The sequence below is a fragment of the Cottoperca gobio genome, chromosome 5 (assembly GCF_900634415.1).
Source record: "Cottoperca gobio chromosome 5, fCotGob3.1, whole genome shotgun sequence".
Lineage (NCBI taxonomy): Eukaryota > Metazoa > Chordata > Actinopteri > Perciformes > Bovichtidae > Cottoperca > Cottoperca gobio.
In genome coordinates this window covers 18168335-18185112 of record NC_041359.1, presented here as the reverse complement: position 1 = coordinate 18185112, position 16778 = coordinate 18168335, and the positions used below count along the sequence as shown (strand labels likewise).

Sequence of the window (16778 nt, the reverse complement as noted above, 5' to 3'; positions counted from 1 at the left end):
TAAACTAGAGGTTAAGCAGCATTTCCAAACACACACATTTCTCCACAGATGGATTTCCAACAGCTATTTCTATTTTGGCTCTGGTTTCAATGTGCAACATGTCATAAGCTCAGAGTCTAAAGAAAGTCTTATAACATCTTAGTCACTAGTCACTCGTCATTAAAGAGTAAGGTACTCCAACAAGATGACTCAAACTGAAAAGGATAATAAACCTGAACATATAAAGCCTCGCAGTTGGAGCTCATAAATCTTCAGTCGTGTGTGTATCCAAGCCATACGCTCTGTTTCTATAGTAGCATCACAAAAAGTGTATTCATTTACCTTAACAAACCTGAAGGTGCTGACTCAAAAAGCAGACTCGAACTTCCCCGCAGCGCGAGTCAATCTTTGCAAATTAAATGAGGCCTAAAACAGCGCTGCTATGAAGTGGAAAGAGTGCCACTTAGGGCCTTATTTAAAATAGAAGTGTTAAGAAATGTGGACTGAATGTAATGACCGCACGCTAGTAGAACAGGTGTCACAATCTTCCCTAACTTTCCAATCACTTGCCGTTCCATCTACAAACTGTGTGATGTTGATCAATAACGCATTAGGCTAGTTTGTTTTAATCAATCTGTATGGAACAGATCCCTGAGGCAGGTTGATTGATTCGTGACATTGTGACGTCTGTTTTGTGGTGCTTGGCCCCGAGTGTGTTTCCGTGTGACAATACAGGATAATTAGGTATAATTCAATTGGCTATTATCAATATTTTTTATAATAACAATGTATCAAATCGCAATGTGAAAAACAATCTATACCCCCTCTCCCTTTACATATCTTTATTGTAAGTTTCAACTAATTGTTTAGCTTTCCGGCCCACAACTTTACTGCTTCGGTTCACTCTCTCGGCTCTCATAGTGTTGTTTTCAGAATTTTTAGCTGTTTTCTGGGGGAAAAAAACCTTTAAATCCACTTTACACTACCTGCTCAACAGACAGACAAAGTTAGCATTTAGCTGCCAAAGTGCCAGATATTTTCTTAGGAGACCAAACACAAAGGTAAAAGAGAGTGAATACTGGACGTGTATTCACCAGGTGCCAAGAAACATGACTCTGCATGAATGATAATGATACTCTGTAACTGCTGGATGTGTAAATAAGCAATTGTTTGCTAACAAGTTTGCTATATCAGCTTAACTGGTGACAATACGTCAATGTTGTGTTCACAACTTGTTTCTGCTGACCTATGTGGTCAAAATATAAGTTATTGCATGTTTAAGTTTCTATATTAATGTCAATCCAAAAATGTATACAATGCATTGAAAAACAACCTGTGCCAAGTAGATCTAGCTTATAATACAATAATCTATTATTCAATAAATGTACCTGCTGCATTATTGTTCTAACTTACTGACACAAGAAAGTAAAAGGCATGCATCTATACATCTGTGTGAGTAAGTAGTTTTAGCATTTGTATTTTAAAGCAGTAGGCCTATGGGATTAAAGCTGCAGCTCTGAGTTTGTGTTTGTGGTAGCCAGCTTTAAGCAGTTGTATCGGGGTACTGCAATGCTTTTCTGCTCATTACCAGAGCATGTGGTGATGGATGCACAAATCTGCAGAGGTTACTTTGACCCAAAGTGCTGCACGCCTCCATCCCTCCGTCCCTCCGTCCCTCCGTCCCTCCCTCCCTCACTTCTCCCCATCTCTCTGCATAAATACCGCTCACCCTCCTTCCTCTTCAAACATATTTACATAGCTTATATTAAATATATGTTAAATAGCACATCACTATTTATATCTCCTCTAAATTATATCTCATAATTATTTTGATTATTTTTGGAAAAATCTTTAAAAAATAATTAATGCATCAGTCCCATGTAATGTTTAACTGTCTCTCTTATCTGACATATAATAATAATAATAATAATAATAATAATAATAATAATAATAATAATAATAATAATAATAATAATAATAATAATAATAATAATAATACATTTTATTCAGAGGCGCCTTTCAGGACACCCAAGGTCGCCTTACAATGCATTTAAAAGAAACACAATCAAACAGTTAAAAAAAGACAGAAAACAAATTATATATATATTTAATTATATATATAACATATATTACTTGCAGTGTTTGCATCAATAAAGTGTAAAGGTGACATCGATTATTTCTTGCGAGTAAATTCTCACCCCTTCTGTTCATCATTCCACCTGCGTCTCTCTCTCTCTCTGTCTCTGTCTCTCTCTCTGTCTCTGTCTCTCTCTCTCTCTCTCTCTCTCGGTCTCTGTCTCTCTCTCTCTCTCTCTCTCTCTCTCTCTCTCTCTCTCTCTCTCTCTCTCTCTCTCTCTCTCTCTCTCTCTCTCTCTCTCTCTCTCTTTGCTGCAGTGTGGAATTTTTCGAGCCCAGCGAGCGCTGCAGTGTGCGATGGCGTAAAGGAAAATGAAAAGGAAGGAGGAAGGATGCAGGATGAAGGGTAAGTGCTACTTAACTCAAATCACAAATAAACCTGAGCCATTGGGATGAAGGACCCACCAGCTCATCTAAACTCAACAAATCCAGAGGAAAACCCCCCAGACAGGCTTAATGATACCGAGGCAGCTGAGGTGGAGAGCCCCCAAAACATCCTGAGGAGGTGGAAGTGTTCAAGTCATTTTAAACTGGATAACATTGAATTGTACAGCATCTTTTGGTAATTTACACATTGCTATTAGCATTAGCACATTCATGTTGCCTAAGTCCTAATGGTATCAAGAATTCAAACATTAAACATAACAAAATACACAGAAGATGAAATTTGGGATGCACAATATATATCAGGCCGATCAATCATCGGCTGATAATGGGAACTTGATATTAATATGTAATATTCAGATAATGAAATTATAGCCAATAATACAAAACACAGCGTCTACACACTCCCATACAGTACGTGGCGGTATGCACCTTTACAGTTGACTGGAATCTGCCAATAAACACAAAGAAGAAGACAAACAAGCACAGCACTCTGACTACAGAGACAAACATGTTGTTGTCGTTGTGGATGTTTTTCACAGCTTCAGAGGGAGACAAAGTTTTTGGCAGTTCTTTATGGACTTTACTAGAAAACATTATTGAACATTGAACTGAGTCAGAACTGTTGTGAAGTCAGTTAGATTTAGTTAGGGCAGAGATGTGGAATATTAAATCCTCCATCACTTTAACTTAGCCAAGTTATGAACTTCTTTTTAAAATATAGAAATGATCAGTTATCTTATCTTTATCGGCCACGAGGAACATGCAAATGATCGTTTATCGGTATCAGCTGAAGAAAGTCACATCTTGCATCCTTAGCTGAAATACCTTTTTGCTTACTGAATGTGATAAAACAATATACGAAGCAAAAGTAATGAACACAGTCAGTACATAATGAATGAATGAATGAATTATGAGTCTTCATACAGTACATCAGGTGCATTTAGTTATGGATTTGTCCTTAGCATTAGTTCATCACAATTTAAATATCTTCTTGCTAAATTACCACCAATGGAAAACTTATTACTGCTCTAAATGAATCTGACCAGTGACAGTTTATTCTTTTGTTCATTCACTTACTCACATCACATCATTTCCTAAATTCCAAGAAAGTGGGCCCACATGTTCCCAAGTGAATAGAGTGAGAAATAGTATACACATAGTTTTCCTTTCTTTTTAAGGATTTGCATAAGTAAGTAGTCTCTGAGGGCCAGTACAAAAAAAAGTCAAGGCCCGATTGTAAGTACAGTTAGTTTGACCATTTACAGATTACTGATACACAGAGTGCAACTGGAGGATGTGTCTTAATTCTCAGCAGTAGATAGTTTGTTAAGGACGAATGCTTCCCAGCAGTTAATCTGACAGAAAATCCGTCATGACACATCCGACTGCAACATTTTTGGTGTGAAAGTGGAGGAGGTGATTGTAAATGATATTCTGTGATTGTGACGACTAAATGGAAATGTCTGTAGTTTGAGGGCAGTTTGTGCGTAGATGTCTGGGTAAGGTTATTGCTGCAGTGTGTTGTTGCGTGAGAATGATGAGGCTGTAAATTGTGGTGAGAGAGAGGGAGGGTGGAGATACACCACAGATCATTGTCCTGCGTCACCAGTGTCATATACTTACGGTATGTACGCTCAGTATAATTGTATACAGCTGAACTATAACTACAAATAACACTTTTCTTTGATGACAAACGACACTTAACATGTTGTAAAATGGACTGTAGTTTGAATGGATCGTGTACAGGTAGATGGATTACACTAATATACAGAGAATAATTGTGGGAAGTCTTTAAATCGGTAAAACAGTTTCACTCTACTGGCTGATTTCTTTCACAGATTGACTTGATACCCAGCCCAGGCTGTGGATATATCAGGGAATGGGGTTAGAAGTGATGGTCAACACATTCATTGAGCAGGTTTGACATTAATGGCTATATGAGCTATTTCCAGGGTAACAAAAAACAATCAGCAGGGATGTGCGTGAGAGAAACCTTAGCCACTCCTCCCTGAATCCCCCAATCGCTCTGTCGCCTTCTAGTGCCAAAGGAAACTAGATCCAGTGAGCCTTAGTGACAGAGGGGGGTTTATGGGAATCCCGGCGGGCTTGGGACCTGGGCCAAAGTAGGCCAATGCCACAGGTGCCACTCATCTGTTCTTGTGTGCACAAGCCGAGGGACACTTTCAAAGCAAACTTTACTAAAAGAGAAGAGAAACAAGGTCTAGAAAGGTTGTAGTTAGGCAAACATTTCAAAACACAGTTATTAGGTAAATAATTTACGAGGACCAAATAAAGTATTCGTACATGGGACACTTTCTTAAACCCAGCCTTGATTTTACAGCTTCAAATATGAAGTGTATTCTTTCCTCTAACCAGCTCTATAGGAATGTGTCTGAACCTCTGGCCTATGTACAGTAGTTTCAGCCTGTCTGACTCAATTTGTCCCATGTGATAATCCCAGGGTTGCATAACCCTGACACCCAGAGCCCATCACCACTACCAGCGGTAAATCCCAGAGATCAAGAAAGGGATCAGACAAAAGGAGGACAGAACGAACAATGAAAAGACAGAATGACATAGAAGGGGCCGTGGTTGGAAAGTTGTCTGACTGGCAGGCAGCAAAGGGCATTTGGCCCTCTCCTCTGAGAACGCAGACTGGGCGAGAACACTGTGGCAGCAGACAGAGGACACTGCCAGAGAAGAGAGTGGCTTACTCCGTGAAAAGATATTTGAGCACAAACTCCCAAAGTACTTTGTGTCCATTTGTGCTGTTAGGAACACGAAGGTGGCAGGGCTTAAAGGAATATTGCACCCACAAAAGGATCATTTGTATATCAATTCCTCCCACACTAAAACCTTACAATTAAAAACACTTCTGCATAAACTGTACTTAACAGTGCAAGTTTTAGATTCTTTGTTCACAATGGAGGTTAGCAAGAAAAACAAAGTAACACTGGGTGAGTCATCGATTACAAATTATTTTTTTGTGGTCGAAGGAAGTGAAGAGTTAATTATGCCAGCAGGAGCTGTGCTAGTACGAGATAATGAAGAGAGGCTGATAAGAAGTCAGGAGATGTTCTAACCTAATCCGTATTTCCCACCTATTCTCCCAGTCTTCAAAAAGAAGTTGTGCGGAGAAAAAAAAGAGCTGGAAACTAGGACAGGCCTCCCTGGGCGAAAGGTTAAGTGTCTGAGAAAGTTAGAAAAGGAAATGATTCAAAAGGAGCAACCCAGAATTCTACTTAGGTGTTGCAAGATGGAGCGAGGGACGGTGGAAATAACCTTCAGAGACAATGCTAACAGCTCTTCAGTACGAGAAAAAGGGAAGTAAATTACAGCCTGTGCTAATGGATAAGAGCACACATTTGCACTTAACAGCTTAAATACAGCCAGCAAGGAGAGGGACGTTGAGACAGAACGTTAAGATACCTCATATCCTATGTATCAACCTGTCAAGGTTCATTTTGCAGTAATGACCTCCTTGCTGTACATTATCCCTCATGTAGAACAAATGTAAAAAGGCAGTTGGCCACCTTGTAGGTAGCAGTATAGATGTGCATGTATGCTGCGACAGAAGTGCTTTTTGGATGGTCGAATTCCCCCCCAATATGGTCAGCTTTTAATCTCACCTTCCGAGTGTGGCTGTTTGAATCGGATATCAGCTAGTACAAACTTGTTTTTCTTTTTTTTTAAAGTGTTACCCCAGCCTTAAGTTAGAGAGATCAGCAGAAGTTGAGGTATTTACACATGCAAGACTCCTTGTCTTCTTTCCAATCTTTACGTCAGTGTCTCTTGTTACTCTTACGCTCTCCCTGTGCCAAACAATTTGTCTCCAAGGAGCGCGCTCAGACTCACAGAGGCCCACGGAGAATTCCCTCGAGGCTGTCTTGCATATGACGGAGGTGAAAAGTGAGATGTCAGAAATCAGCCAAAGTCAACGCTCAACTTCCCCTTGCTTTAGAAGACACAGAAACGCGGTATATGTGTGTGTGTGTGTGTGTTTGTGTGCGTGCGTGCATAGACAGCTCTCTCAGGCATTTATCTTCTGTGGCGAGCCGGTGTGTCAGCAGAGTTTAGTTGACCTAGAACCCCTGCAAGCATCACCACAAGGAGACGTAACAAAAGTAAGCACATTCAAAGGGGTCAGAGACACCGTTGGCATTTGCTGCTAGAGATCTCTTGCTTACATAACATTCAGCGAATCTGATCTACGTCTGCACGGTGGAGCTGCACAGCTCCCAGCAAACACGCAGAGGGACACCATTGATTCTTTACAGGGTTGGCTCGAGAGAGAAGAATGAAGACAGAGCTCTTGCAGAGGCTGAGTAATATTTATTCTTTCTACAGTGGAGGGTGAGAAGTTCTTTGAATGGGATAATTATGTGTAAGATATGTAAGGCTGTCTAATGCTGAAATACTTGATTATAATGATTATGAACAGAGCTTATGAAAAAAGCTATATTAGTACACCTATTGTGCTTCAGTGTAATGCACATATAAAGAGCACATCACATTATACATGCTATTCTGTGACCCTGTCACATCTCCCTCCTCGTTGTCTTCACTGTGAGCTCTCTAACAAAGGCAGGTGGGTTCAGGCAGCTGTTCCCACAGGAGGGTTGTTTCCCCCCCTATTACGTAAAGATCATTTCTTCTGTGCCGGCACATTCCTCAAGGGACATCATTATAATTGTGCTTCTGAACGAGATATTATAATCTAAAACGTATACATATAATATGAAACGATTATTGTTTTAGTTTAGAAAATGCAATTTAAGTTTGTATTACTTGAGACAGTTCATACACTACAGCTACACTATTCATTTTTTATTTTCTTTACTCTGTTTGGCATGCTATGTAATGATATTCAAACTAAACAAGCTCATGCAGTAATTTGTGAATCATGTTATTAATACACATATGATAATATTGATTACATAATCCACCGCCTCTTAAATATTTCCCATTTCTTGCGTTCTGTCTCCCTCCCCCAACGCCCCACACTCAGATGTGTGTAATTTATTTGCCAAAGAAGACAAAAAAATGCACAATAAACAAAGTTAAAGAGGAATAAGACTGATAGAATTATTGTTTAAAAATGTGATATTGCGACAGCCCTACTCCATCCATATGTTTACCTATAAGATGTTTTATCTCTTTATTTACTTTACAGACATCTGAAAATGACTCATTTCTATAAAAATGTTTCCTCAATCGGGTCAAATTTTCTTCAGATATTCAATTAAACACATTTTGGAGCTTTACCTGAAGCTCTTACCTGCGAGTAGCTCCCAATGTGTTTATGTCAAACTTTAAATCACAACTGGATACATGCAGCACACAGCACAAAGGCTTTTTAGACTGACATAGTAGTGCTGCAGGTGTCACATGATAGTGTGTGTCTCTGTGTCAGGGCCTGAGCGCTTCACTTATTCATCCTAACCCCTTCAGCCTCTGGGACGCAGACACATGGTAAACTTACACCAGGTAACCTCTGACGTGCGATGGCTCAAGGGATCAAGTGGGTTACCTAACACTGCAGAGCGCCTCGCACGTTTAATATGCCCGTACATTACTATGTGCGTGTGCGTCTGTTAGTGAGTGAAAGATAAAATGAGTTCAGTGAGATAATAATACCGACCCGAAAGGTCCCGAGAGAAACGGTAAGAATAGAGTAAAATGATCTCATCTCACACTGACCTCCGCTATGTTCCAACACGTGTGACAGACGAGAAGACTCGACCTCGATTACTCTGATAATTGGGGCATCACTGCTGTCAATTATCACTGCTGTTAATTAGTAATCTTAGCAGAGGATACTCATTTCAAAGGAGATGGATCAAGATCAAGTCCTCAATCAAGATGTTGATTGAAGCGAATGGAGAAGGAATTTTACTGGCAGGAGTTTTTGTTTTGCCAGCTTCAAAATAGAAGCATAAATTCTAACAATGTTTACAGGGGGCCTATTGGGACTATTGCCTGTTGCTTGTTGTTTCATTGGATGCAATAATAGCTGTCTACTGCAGCAGTGTAGTCAAGTACCTTTTGGCAAACTTAACCAAACATAACTAAGCTAACTCTTTCTTTCTTTCCCTGGCTCACGAAACTGTCTGATCTGTGTAAACAGCGGTCAGGGCCGGTGAATGCATGACATTAGGTCTACATAAACACACACAGCGAGGAGGATGATTGGTATTCTTGCAAATATGCGGTTGCTTCACCTGGTGTTTATAAAACCTCCTATCTGCTGATCTGACAGTCCTACCACACTTAATGTCACCTGGCAAAGATGCCGAACGCTGCCAGTGACTCCCTGCTGGCCACAGGTATTTAACAGATGACACCCCTGTCTCTGTGAGTATCATTGGGCTTTGGCTGGACCAGGTTCCCTATCATCAGAGGACTTATAGGAAACATGAACTGTTTATCTATGTTCTGTCAGTTGATATGCAGCACTGTGAGGGCTTGGAAAATAATTGTCTTTTTGCTGGAGTCAATGCTGAGTAAGACTCTTTCTGTGGCCGTCTCACAAAGATGTGCAAATGCACACTGCCAACACCCCTGTGTCTTCTTGATCTGCACAACAGGAAACAAGAGGAACACGTTGATCTGGGGGTCACAGCAACAGAAACCTCCGACACATTGCAGCAACCCCTCGTGCCGGCATCTTTAAAGGTCCATTCCCATGCTATGAATAGAGACTTTCCAAGATACAGGTCGATGGGAATTCTTACCCTCATATAGAACTAGTACTGCAGGGCCTTTTCAGTAAAATGTCTCCTCCACTGTGGCATGCGGCACACTGGATCGCGTTACATTGCTGTGTTGAGAACAGGACAACCTCGTTAAATATTTTCTACCAAATTACATCTTTACAATTCCAAGAGCAGAAGCTGACAGGAGATCAGCTGCTGGACTTGCTGGATAACAAACAAGAGAAAGTTCTGACCAATTTTCATCTCCCCAGCTTTCCAGAGGTATTTCAGTTTTATACACTGAATTCTTAAAATGATATCTATAAACTTAAACTAAATCCTCGTCTCGCGCAGAACAATTCGATGTCAACAGGAGACAGGAGCTGCAGCTATACTGCAAACAGAACTTGACTATAGCCTTCACGTCATTGTTTTTTGCTGACAGGAAACATTTGAGCTAATCTATAACTGCAATCATGAATGCTGTTTTAAACATTTTGGGCATGTTTCCAAAGACACAGGTCAAACGCTGAAATAATGGAAAGAACTGCACTCTACTGATAACTAGACTGAAACGAGTTCCTTCGTGGGAAATGAAAAGGAAAGCGAACCGAAAGGGGAAACTTCAATGTTTTGCCCTTATGCACCTGATCGGAAACAGAGTACAGACAGATTTTGTGTTATCTTAGATGAGTCACAGACAAGAATGGTTGGAAGAACACCAAGACCTCACCATGCCATCTCCTGCCTTCTTATCTACCACATATTATGAGAAAGAAACAAGTATTTTAACAATGGACCAAATGTACCCACTGTTACATTTCACAGCCCTGAAGGAACTCTAAAATAAACTGTAAAATAAACCAATTTGAGTTGAGTCAAACTCTTAACCTGTTACTGTCATTTTATATACCATACAATAGCCATAATCACTCAACCTTTACACTAGTGTCTGGCTACTAAAGCATGAAATGTTTAAGAATCTGCATGACTGGAGTAAATTAACGTTGGCATTTGTTTATTTAACTGAAGCTGGCAATGAAATGAACCAGCTTCAGGTAAATAAACAAAACAAGTCCTTCTGATACAACTTATCAGATCAGTCTAAAATACAGGTTTTCCAAGATGGAGTGCAGAATAAACCAAGTTTAAAAACAAAGTCTACATAGATTTTAACTCATCAAAAACCAAGGTGGAACGGCTTCCCTAATGAGTCAGTAACACCACAAAGAAAAAGGGATGGGAGCTGTTGCACAGCACATTTGAAAGAAAGCACTTTTTGTGTATCCGTCTGTCACTTTCTTTGACTTCCGTTCATGAGTTCAATGGCCCCGTGACTTCTCTAGGGCAGCACACTGAGGACAATCTAAGGTCTGAAAAGAGGAAGTGCACTTGGGAGGGGTGCTCATCCTGTTCTTTTTCGGCAGTGCTGACGAACAAACTCGACATAACTGCTGAGTCTACAACTGTAGTACAACTTCTTGTGTATTAATCACAACACTGGACACACAGAGGAGTCCACAGCTGAAACAAGTGAACACAAAAGGCCTTTTTCACAGCCAATATGCTAATAATTACATTAATTAACAGTCGCCTTGATTCAAATTCTCCACGTTGTTTAGACATTCATTATGAAACAGGCGCAAGTTTGCAATAGCTGCGACCACGTACGCGCATGCATCCAAGCGTTCATGCATTCACACACACACAACCTCACAAACACTTGACCCACTTGCTGAATTTCAGCCGCCAAATGGTGGGGACATTTTTACAGACCGATGGACCGACAGAGCGAGCTATAGAGCTACTGGTTGCACCAAAAAATCTGTGTGTGTGTGTGTGTGTAGCTTCACATATAAACGGATATATTTTCACACAAACACAACATTGCCAAAAGCTTCTTAAATCTCTGCCTGACCACAAATCATCAAAATGATGTGAAACTGGTGAGTTGTATGTGAATCATGAACCCCACAACTGTGTCATTACTGTAAACTCGCAAAGGATTTGTAAGACAACTTTACCACTAAATCCAGGTAATGCAGTTAGCAAAGATCAGATCACATGACTTCTTCCTTAATTGTCAATGCAACAGTCAAATAATTATGGGTTACAGTACCACAACACATGTTTTTGTTTTGCTGGTTTGTTAAGAAATGTTCTGCCAGATTTCTGCAACCACTGCCTTGTATCATGGTCACAGTCTGTTACATAATAAACCCACAGTGAGAAGTTATATTTTGACTCATGGCAAAAATGTTGTGTACAGATAATCTCGTCCTTCAACTTTTTCCTGTATCCTTTTTCTGCTGAACGTTAGCAAATTATTAACACTGAACGTGATATGCTAGTCAACATTCAATCTGCATAAAACAAAGAACATTACATTTTTTACAGGATACTACTTCAACAGGTTTTTCTGACTAATTATAATTGTTTTGAGTTATGACTAAAAGTTCAGTTAAGATTCCTTAACCTTTTATCTTTCCAAGTTTAGTCTTCCATGAGATAGGTGTGTATAAATAAACTAAGGAGTGGTGTCTTAGCTACGGGACCGTCAGAGACAAAGAAACTGGTCTGGTGAAATACCAAAAAGGGAAATGATGGTGAATAATAGACATCAGAGATAGATACAACTTGTGGAATTAGACTCTGTAAGACTTTCTTTGCAGAACCTGCAATCTCAACGAAACTCTCTGGAATTCACAATTTTAAAATTTAAATGTAAAATGAATCATGACACCAGCTAGTAATTGTTTGTGTACTTGAGTCGATAGAAATGTGTCTATAAATGTATAAAATTTGTTTTGTTTATTTAATTTGCTTGCTATATACAGTGTACATACAGTACGTCGGACACTGCTTCTGCAACTGTCAATGTTTCTCTGTCCTTGTCCCTTACAAAATAAACAAACAAATAAACAAAATATAATGACGCAATGTCACATACTTACAGCTTGTAGCCGAAGCTAATTTGCAATGCCCGCCCCTACATGGGCCTTTAAAATATTAGAAACTCAACAATAAAAGACATGATGTCACAGTTCCCTCTTGAGTTTCAATCATATGATTCTAACATAATATATGTTTCAACATAAATCAGTATCTAAGATAGCTCCAGAAACTATAGTCAGGAATTAACTCTTAAACTGTATTTCTTTTTAACACATTTGTTACTACCATAGACACACACACTCACACTCACACTCACACACACACACACACACACACACTATACTACTCCACTACTCTATCTATCTATCTATCTATCTATCTATCTATCTATCTATCTATCTATCTATCTATCTATCTATCAATCTATCTCTCTATCTATCAATCTATCTATCTATCTCTATATATCTATCTCTCTCTATCAATCTATCTATCAATCTATCTCTCTATCTATCACTCTATCTATCTATCTATCTATCTATCTACCTATATCTATCTATCTATCTATCTATCTATCTATCTATCTATCTATCTATCTATCTATCTATCAATCTATCTATCTATCTCTATATATCTATCTCTCTCTATCAATCTATCTATCTATCTCTCTATCTATCTATCTATCATCTATCTATCATCTATCTATCTATCTATCTATCTATCATCTATCTATCATCTATCTATCATCTATCATCTATCTATCTATCTATCTATCTATCTATCTATCTATCTATCATCTATCTATCTATCTATCTATCTATCTATCCATCTATCATCTATCATCTATCTATCTATCATCTATCATCTATCTATCTATCTATCTATCTATCTATCTATCTCTCTCTCTATCTATCTATCTATCTATCTATCTATCTATCTATCTATCTATCTATCTATCTATCTATCTATATATCTATCTATCTATTTATCTATCTATCTATCTATCTATCTATCTATCTATCTATCTATCTATCTATCATCTATCTATCATCTATCTATCTATCTATCTATCTATCTATCTATCTATCTATCTATTTATCTATCTATCTATCTATCTATCTATCTATCTATCTATCTATCTATCTATCTATCTATCTATCTATCTATCTATCTATATTGTTGACATGTAAATCCAGGAATAGTTAACTGCCCTGAGATGAACTGCAGACTGCACTTGTTTTTAAACTTTAACGAAGCGCTCAAGATCAACAATTTATTAGACAACATCGCCATCTGGTGCACGTTCATGTTAACTGGTTTTCTGTTGGTGGTAAGCGCTGTAAGAACATGTATGTCGCTGAAAAACATCCATGTTCATTGTAGTATCAGGCCTACCGCTATACACACAAGGAACAAGAAACAGTGAACTTTAAACCCAAATATTTGACAGATTAGGCAAGTGACAAGGTACATTAGATTATTAAATTACATTGGCTTTACTTGAATATTTCCTGATGGAAATGCTGTAGGCTACTTTCTATTACCCTATTTCTGTAATAGTTTTTTAAGCTGTGTTACTTCACAAATACAAATATTGCATACAGAACCTGATGTGACACAATGTGATGTAATTAAAAAAATGACCTAACCAATTACCTAACCATAATTTAAAAACACCTTTGTGAAACTTGAATATGCTTTTAATATTTTGTCCCGAATTATATATACTGCAATCTAATACATATTCATGAGAAGAAGCATGCTGACATGCTTTTTTTAAACCCAGTGGGTCAGCCTTTAAGGTAGAAGTCAAACATATTCCTATCAGATGTGCTTATTAGCAATATTGTTTTATTTATATAATTCATACAAATTCAGGTATACACAATAGCAGCACATACAGAATAGATATAAGTGATACAAATTACATATTAAGAACTGAGCATAGGATGAGAATATTAAAAGACAAAAAGGATACAGATATAAACATATTCAGTCAGAGGTTTCAGGGAAAACAGCACCATTGTTTTTTTTAAGCTTATTATTTTTTTGTTATTTAATAGGCCTAAACTAAGTGATTAAATCAGAGAAAACTGTACAGACATAACTCATTCATAGGAAAACACATCACCAAATTCATTAAAGAGATTGAGAATATGATTTATAGTCTCTTCAGAACCATTATGAATAAACTCTCTAAACTGTTTTTTGAGAAGTGTGTCATAGTTGTTCCAGAGAAATGTTTTGTGAAGTGAGAAATTGTGAACAAAGCATAAGAAGGCTTATTAGCAATGGTACCTAGTTGGAAATAGAAAAATAAAGAATGCCTGCCGAAACCCGGGATCGAACCAGGGACCTTTAGATCTTCAGTCTAACGCTCTCCCAACTGAGCTATTTCGGCGCACATAGTAGAGCACATTTAAAATCCTTGATATACCTCACACCTGTATACGTATGTATATAAATCATTATTATTTTTGGAGCGTCGAATACATGTTTTCTTTCAAACAGCCAACGCCATTCTAGCTAGCCGTAACACTACCTAGCTAACGTTAGCTACACAGTTCAGGTAACGATCATCTTGACGTGAGTGTGGAGAAAGCCAAAGGCTTCTTATCCAACAGGACTCTGGCTTTCGAAGAAAAAGCGATACCGAAACGAAAAAATACAAACAGCAACGCCAGTGGGGAATAAGCGTGAATGAACAAACTCTTACATTTAGCCGTGTTCAGCTAACGTCCGAGTTGTTCTAGCTAACGTTTGAACACAAGATGGCGCCATCGGTAACCATACCGACCCACTATGAAGTGTCCATTCCGTGGAAAGGAATCGCATACATTGTACATTCTTACGGATTTAGTTGTATAATCGATCGAGTTGTTAACATAACGTTAACCTCTGTCCTCTAAATAACACTTGATTAATGATGAAACCCACGAGGCTTATGCGTAGCCTCATAAGATTTTTGTTTTCGTTTTCTGTCTCGCTTCCTGTCATCATCTTTCCATAGTTGTGATGCATTTTCAATGTATAACGTTATAGCTTGCTATATAAGACTCTTACTGTAGATACTCTCGACATGCATTTAAAATGTTGCCTTTTAATTTAATTCACAATGATAGTTAAGAGAGACAGGTAAATGCAGGGCACAATGTAGCACAATGACATGCAGCACATGGTCCGGTCAGTCGGATTGACCCCCTGGACTCACTGTCAAAACATTTAGTTATATATTTATTTAACTCATTTAGTAGGCTACTATTATTTACCATATGCGGTGTTCCATTTGTTCACACACTTAGTCAACGTTATAGGCCTATTTAGCCTTTTCTGTATAGATTCAACATCTCGGCAACAGATAATATCAAAATCTGTTAAATATTGGTCAAATCAGAAGGCCTGCACAAGAACTGGGACAAGCAGGTACAGTAAAGCCTGAAGCTCTGCCAGTCTATTGTTCTTTATTCCCAACCATTAGGCTACTGAGTCACCGGTTGAATGTCCATTAATCACAAAAGATGGGGAGACTATAGACCTATTTAATTGTTGGCTATCCTGTGTGTTTTTTGAGTATAATGGGCAGGGGAAATATTGTAAGACTACTGGGCCAACAGTGGTAGAACACAGTAAAACGCTTGCTAATGGTATCATCCTGCAATTTGTTTTTCTCTTTTTTTTTCTAATGGGGCTCTGCAGTGATGCAGTGTTGTCCCTTTATTAGTCATATGTCCTGGTTCCAGCTTCTATGCCTCCCTTCTCTTCTGTTTCCCCCCTAATCTCCCCTCAATGCTCTCTTCCTCGCTCTCTCTCTCTCTCTCTCGCTCTCTCTCACGTTTTTGTTCCTGTCATCCCCCAAGGTGACTTTCCTTCCTTCACAGACACTGCAGCTGTTCCTTGCTTTGTTCTGGAAGGCCTGACTGTGGATAAGAGATGAGAGAGATGCAGACTGACAGAATAAAGAGAAGGAGGACCAAGGGAGGAAATGAGGGTATGAAAGAGAAGGGCAATGGCGAGATTATGAAGTAGAATGGAGGAATCTAGGCGGTTGACTCAGTACAATAATCAGTAAGGCAACAAACACACAAACACAGGCCTCATGAGCAGATCAATTTGTTCTGGTAAGATAAAATACAAAGTGTCAACATCAAGAGATTGAGCTGCCTCGACAGATGCTTACCTGACTAACAAGTTTCATCTTCATTAGTGCTGGTGATTAGCACAGTTGTCACATCCCAGCGAGAGTTCGATACAGTCAAATACTGCAAGTATCTGGGACGGAGTTTCTAAAATTAGGGATCAGAGAAACAGGGATTGGAAACAGGAGATGTGGAAAGGGAGGGGCGGCTGGAAAAGGAGTGAGAGATTTGGGCCATATAGTCCAGAGGAAAAGGGATGGAGGACTGAGGAGGATGAATTCAAACAGTTCTTTGTTAAGACTGTAGAAATACAGCTGCAGCTACAGCAGTGACAGCCGTCTATTTAAAAAGATCTCTTACTCGTGAAATAAGAGTAACAAAATTGTCATATTTCATTCTTCAATCTACAAAAGTTCTTCCTCTGTATTACTTTTGTTACGTGTCTAAAATCTCATGATAAAAGACGACACCCATATGTTTCTTTCCAGTATCTTAGCAGATAAAATGCATCTTCACAGGCATGTATTAAATACATGTTATGTCATAGATTAAA

General features: G+C 38.7%; 1 non-coding gene across 1 annotated transcript; it reads right to left on the bottom strand.

Annotated features, from left to right (window-relative positions):
• Positions 1-14417: 14417 nt before the first annotated feature.
• trnaf-gaa (transfer RNA phenylalanine (anticodon GAA)) lies at positions 14418-14490 on the bottom strand. Its single transcript has one exon. It is a non-coding gene; the product is annotated as a tRNA-Phe (tRNA).
• Positions 14491-16778: the final 2288 nt, after the last annotated feature.